Source organism: Chiloscyllium plagiosum, unplaced genomic scaffold (assembly GCF_037043375.1).
Source record: "Chiloscyllium plagiosum isolate Xiang-an unplaced genomic scaffold, Cpla_swu_hap1 HiC_scaffold_13, whole genome shotgun sequence".
NCBI lineage: Eukaryota > Metazoa > Chordata > Chondrichthyes > Orectolobiformes > Hemiscylliidae > Chiloscyllium > Chiloscyllium plagiosum.
Genome location: NW_028270151.1, coordinates 3842079 through 3847261, shown reverse-complemented (window position 1 = coordinate 3847261; position 5183 = coordinate 3842079). Strand labels below are relative to the sequence as shown.

General features: G+C 42.5%; 1 non-coding gene across 1 annotated transcript; it reads left to right on the top strand.

The window, feature by feature from the left end:
- Positions 1-994: 994 nt before the first annotated feature.
- LOC122556407 (U4atac minor spliceosomal RNA) lies at positions 995-1121 on the top strand. The gene has a single exon (XR_006313523.1). It is a non-coding gene; the product is annotated as a U4atac minor spliceosomal RNA (small nuclear RNA).
- The last annotated feature ends 4062 nt before the right edge of the window (positions 1122-5183 follow it).

Below are 5183 nucleotides of genomic sequence, written 5' to 3'. Positions count from 1 at the left end.
CAGTACAGGCCCTTTGGCCCTCGATGTTGCACCGACCTGTGAAATCAATCTGAAGCCTATCTAACCTACACTATTCCATTCTCGTCCATATGCCTATCCAATGACCATTTAAATGCCCTTAAAGTTGGTGAATCTACTGCTGTTGCAGGCAGTGCATTCCATGCCCCTACTACTCTCTGAGTAAAGAAACTACCTCTGACATCTTTCTATATCTATCACCCCTCAGTTTAAAGCTATGTATCCTTGTGCTAGCCATCACCATCCGACGAAAAAGCCTCTCACTGTCCACCCGATCTAGCCCTCTGATTATCTTATATGTCTCAATTAAGTCACCTTTCAAACTTCTTCTTTCGAAGGAAAACAGCCTCAAGTCCCTCAGCCTTTCCTCGTAAGACTTTCGCTCCATATCAGGCAACCTCCTTGTAAATGTCCTCTGAACCCTTCCCAAAGCTTCCACATCCTCCTTATAATGCGGTGACCAGAACTTTATGCAATACTGTAAGTGCGGCCACACCATGGTTTTGTACAGCTGCAGCATGACCTCATGGTTCTGAAACGCAATCCTTCTACCAATAAAAGCTAACTCACCGTATGCCTGCTTAACAACCCTGTCAACCTCCCTGGCAATTTTCAGGGATTTATGTACCTGGACACTGAGATCTCTGTTCATCTACACTACAAAGAATCTTACCATTAACCCAGTACTCTGCATTCCTGTTACTCCTTCCAGAGTGAATCACCTCTCACTTTTCCGTATTAAACTCCATTTGTTACCTCTCGGCCCAGCTCTGCAGCTTACCTATGTATCTCTGTAACCTGCAACATCCTTCGTCACTATCAATATCTATCAATACCGACCTTCGTGTCATCCACAAATTTATGAACCCATCCTTCAATGCAAAAATCCAGGTCAATTATAAAAATGACAAACAACAGTGGACTCAAACAGATCCTTGTGGTACACTACGAGTAACTGAACTCAGGATGAATATCTACTGTCCTTATCTTGGGGTTGCGTGGCTGTTCAATGAATGTATGGTGAGAACAGCACTGCTAACACTATTACAACACATGCGCATCACCTAGATATCTGTCTAGGCTATGGTGAAATTTTTGGAACCTTTAGTGTCTATGCAATGGAGTAGTAGATGCTTTGTATATTGTTTTAAATTTCCCATCAATCCCCACTTTCTGTCTTCTTTCAGCTAGCCAATTTCTGATCCATACCGCTAATTCACCCTCAATCCCATGCCTCTATATTTTCTGCAAAGCCTACCGTATTGCAGTAGGAACCTTATCAAACGCCATACTGAAATCCATATACACCACATCAACTGCTTTACCCTCATCCACCTGTTTGGTCACCTCAAAGAACTTAATAAGGTTTGTGAGGCACGACCTACCCTTCACAAAACCGTGTTGACTATCCTTAATCAACTTACTCCTTTCTAAATGATTATAAACCCAATCTCTTATAACCCTTTCCAACACTTTTCCCACAACCGAAATAAAAGAAAATAATAAAACTAGCTAGATTACTTAAACATCCTTCACGTTGTGTTACTTCACAGGCATCAATATGAACTCTTTGGCAGTTTTTCTAAAACGTTGACCATGGTCATATTTATACATGCAGAAGCAACAACACTTCAAACTCAACTTTCTGCTCTTTGGGCTTCTGGAAGCTAGTGTATCAGATTAGGCGAGGAACTTGCAAGTCTTCATGCTGTCTCAGCAGCAACTCAGAACCATTTCTCAGAAAAGATAATTCCAAAAAGAACTTCAATTCTGGCTTGCCTTAATAGACAGATCAACTTTTCTGGAGATCTCAGTTATCATTTAATAACAGCCATCTACTTGAACACCACTTCGCCTCCAGATTTCCTGAGCCAATTCTGGGTACAGATCTCATTAATTGACATCTGCTATCTGTTTAAATACAGTGCTCTTGCTGGGAGTCTCTAAGGTCGAGGGGTGACTTTACAGAACATTTTTGTAATTATGAAGGGTATAGATAGGGTTACTGGTCGATGTTTTTCCCCTAGGATGGAGGACTTCAAGACTAGGGGCACATATTTAAGGAGAGTAGAGAGAGATTTTAAAAAAGACATGAGGGGTATATTTTTTACATAGAGCGTGGTTCGTGTGTGGAATGAATTTCCTGAAGAAGTGTTCGATGTGGACACAATTACAATGATTAAATGACATTTGGGTAAGTACTTGAATAGGAAAGGTTTGGAGGGATATGGTTCAGGTACAGGAATATAGTCATTTGGGACTATATTCGGCATGTACTGGTTGAACCGAAGGATCTGTTTTTGTATTGTATAACTCTTAAGATTGACAAATAACTAAGGTTTGTTTTGTCTGTTCTTTTCCTTTTAACACAAGCTGTCCCAGTCAATTCAGCTCAAAATTCAAAATTGATAAAAGAAAATAAAATAATAAAAAAATCAGAGAGAGTTCCAATGTTAGCACTATTGGCTTAGTTGGTACCTGGTGGTATTAATATTAGTTCATGCTATCAGGGACAATAGATAGCACCTTTCACAATAAAAAGAGCTTGGCAGAGGCTGTGGGGCTTAAATCAAAAAACGTTTAAATAAAAAAAATCCAATAAAAAGGGAATAATACAAAAACTGCTGTGCCACAAGTTACAGTAAAGGGACTAAAAACAAGATGTCAGAGTATCTAAAAAAATTCTGTCTTTAGCTGAAGTTTGGCAGAAATTCTAGAACATTGCCATAATTTGTAATTTATATATTTGATGCTTTCATAAATCTTCTGCAGAAATTAAGGTCAGAGAGTGAGAGAATCTTCATGGAAATTACTTCAGATTACCTTCTATCAGACTACATTTTAGTTTGTATATAGTAACAAATATATTGTAATTTTAAAGAACTTAGGAACAGGAGTAAGCCATTCAGTGTCTCAAGCCTGTTTTACTATTCAATTAGATCATGAATTGTCTGTAGCTTAACTCCATGTCTTTGGCCAATATCCTTTAATACCTTTGCTTAACAAAACATTACCTACCCTCAGATTTAAAATTTACAATTGATCCAGCATCAACTGTATTTGGGGAAGAAAGTTCCCAATCTCTACTACATATGTGTGTAGAAATGCTTCCAACATCTCTCCTGAACAGTCTGACTCTAATTCTCAGATTGTGTCCCCTAGTTGTAGAATCTCTAACCAGTGAAAAGAGTTTATCTTTATCTGCCCTGTATTTTCCTGCTATTATCTTAAGACTTCAAAAAGATCACCACTTAACCTACTACATTCTAATGAAAACTGGCCCAATCTCCCCATAACCTCTCAAATCCAAGTTTCTTGTAAACCTACATTGTACTCCTTCTAAGGCCAATATATGCTTCCTAAAGTGTGGTGCCCAGATCTGCTGACAGTAATCCAAGTAGGGTCTAAGAGAGTTTTGTGTAGTTGCAGCATAACATTGGCATCCTTAAGCTATATTCCTTTTGATGTAAAAGTTAGCATTCCAGTAGCCTTCTTGATTGTTTCCTGCACCTGTTTGTGGCATTTGAATGAGTTAATGATTGATTTTATTTTATAATGAGGAAAGCAGTAAAATGTAGTGAAAAGCTTTTTCAAAATGGTGTTGGATCGTGGTGACAATGAAAAAGCTTTAAACTGTCGCTATGATCTGGTGCCATTTTGAATAGTTTTAAGAATAAGACAAAAAAAATTAAAAGAAAAATAAAATAGAAAGACATAGTATAAAGTGGTCCTGAGCCAGCTCATCATCAATGATGCCTGCCATGCCGTTTCTCCTTCAACACCTTGCTGCTGTCTACATTGGACCCAACCAGCATTGAAGTCGCCACTCTTCCAGTGCTGTCTTTTGCCACTGGGCCAATTCTCAACCATTGACCTGCTGCCACTTGCCCAGGACCAACCAATGTCAGAGTTGCATCTTTCGGCGCTGGGCACACCTTGTCGATTTTGCCGTGATGCCCTTCTGCTCATTGCTTCACTGCTGCCAGCGCTGGACCAAACCAACAATGAAGTCGCCAATCTTCAGGCACTATCTTTTGCTGCTGGATCCACCTTGCCGACGTCACCTTCACCGATTTGGCAGCTGCTGAGTCCAATGCCAGGTCCTGTGCTCACCCAAGAGAAATAAGTAGAGGAAAATAAATAGTAACCAGAGGGTGCTGAGAGATTGGTCGTTTGCATTCTGGGAGCAGATTTTGCAGTCAGCACTGGTGTGAAGGGTATCATGGACGAACCTGCTGTTGAGAATTGGTTAGCCCCTCCAGGAAAGTATGCAGAACCTGCTCCTGCTGCAGACGATGGGGGTCGATGTCACGGAGGATCTCAAGGAGGTGAAGGGCCAGCAAGCCTCGCTTTTTGCCTCGGAGGCCTCCAAGATAATCTTCCGGTCCAGGGTCCGCTCGGTGGAGCAGGACGAGATGTGCTCACATTTCTTCTTCCAGAAGGTGCACAAAGAGAGCTCCGTGCTCAGCAGCCTGAAGGAAGAAGATGGCTCCATAGCGTCATCTCAGGCTGACGTCATGAGGATCAGTAAATCCTTCTATGCCAGTCTGTATGACGCGAAGCCGACCGACAAGGCGGCATACCAGTTGTTCCTGTCCTCTATCACGGAGGTCTTAGACGACAGAACACGTGAGAGGCTGGACCAGCTGCTATCTCTGGACGAGCTGACCAAGGTCCTCGAGTCCTTCTAGGAGAAAGTGAGGACTACAGATGCTGGGGATCAGAGCTTAAAAATGTGTTGCTGGAAAAGTGCAGCAGGTCAGGCAGCATCAAAGGAGAAGGAGAATTGACGTTTCGGGCATAAGCCCTTCAGGAATGAGGAGGGTGTGCCATGCAGGCTAAGATAAAAGGTAGAGAGGAGGGATTTGGGGGACGGAGGTTAAGGTGAGGGTGATAGGCCGGAGAGGGGCTGGGGGCGGAGAGGTTGGGAAGAAGATTGCGGGTCAAGAAGGCGGTGCTGAGTCTGAGGGTTGGGACTGAGAAAAGGTGGGGGGAGGGGAAAGGAGGAAGCTGGAGAAATCTGTATTCATCCCTTGTGGTTGGAGGGTTCCTAGGTGGAAGATGAGTTGCTCTTCCTCCAGGCCATGGTCTGGCAATGGAGGAGGCCAAGGACCTGCATGCCCTTGGTGGAGTGGGAGGGGGTATTAAAGTGTTCAGCCACGGGG